The following is an 854-nucleotide window of genomic DNA, read 5'->3' on the forward strand; positions in this document are numbered from 1 at the left end:
GCAGTGATCACCGCTACCCATCTTCGAAACTTTTCATCATTGCTAACTGAAACTGTATAGCTTTGAGTAACAACTCTCTATTCCCCTCGCCCTTCAACTCTGGTAACAATTATTCTGTTTTCTGTCTCTGTGAATTTAACAACTCTAGACACCTCATGTAAGTGGAATCATACATTCTTTGTCTTTTTGTGACTGGTTTATTTCACTTAGCAGAATGTCTTCAAGATTCATCTATGTAGTAACATGTATCAGAACTTTCTTCCTTTTTATAGCTGAGTAATATTCCACTGTGGACTTCCAGGGTGGTGCTAGTGGTAAGAACCCACCTGCCGTGCTCGCTTCAGTAGCACATATACTAAAATTGGAACGATACAGAGAAGATTAGCATGGCCCCTGCGCAAGGATGACATGCAAATTCGTGAAGCGTTCCATGTTTTTAAAAGACATGTGTACCCCAATGTTCATCACAATGCTGTTTATAATATAGCCAGGACATGGAAGCAACCTAGATGTCCATCAGCAGACGAATGGATAAGAAAGCTGTGGTACATATACACCATGGAATATTACTCAGCCATTAAAAAGAATACATTTGAATCTGTTCTAATGAGATGGATAAAACTGAATCCCGTTATACAGAGTGAAGTGAGCCAGAAAGATAAACACCAATACAGTATATTAATGCATATATATGGAATTTAGAAAGATGGTTAACGATAACCCTATATGCAAGACAGAAAAAGAGACACAGATGTACAGAACAGATTTTTGGACTCTATGGGAGAAGGCGAGGGTGGGATGATCTAAGAGAACAGCATCAAAACATGTATATTATCAAGTGTGAAACAGATCGC

The 854-nt window shown here is 38.6% G+C and overlaps 1 non-coding gene across 1 annotated transcript; it reads left to right on the forward strand.

The window, feature by feature from the left end:
* The first annotated feature begins 331 nt into the window (after positions 1–331).
* On the forward strand, positions 332–438 carry LOC136156627 (U6 spliceosomal RNA). Its single transcript, XR_010661120.1, has one exon. It is a non-coding gene; the product is annotated as a U6 spliceosomal RNA (small nuclear RNA).
* Positions 439–854: the final 416 nt, after the last annotated feature.

Source organism: Muntiacus reevesi, chromosome 1, assembly GCF_963930625.1.
Source record: "Muntiacus reevesi chromosome 1, mMunRee1.1, whole genome shotgun sequence".
Classification (NCBI taxonomy): domain Eukaryota; kingdom Metazoa; phylum Chordata; class Mammalia; order Artiodactyla; family Cervidae; genus Muntiacus; species Muntiacus reevesi.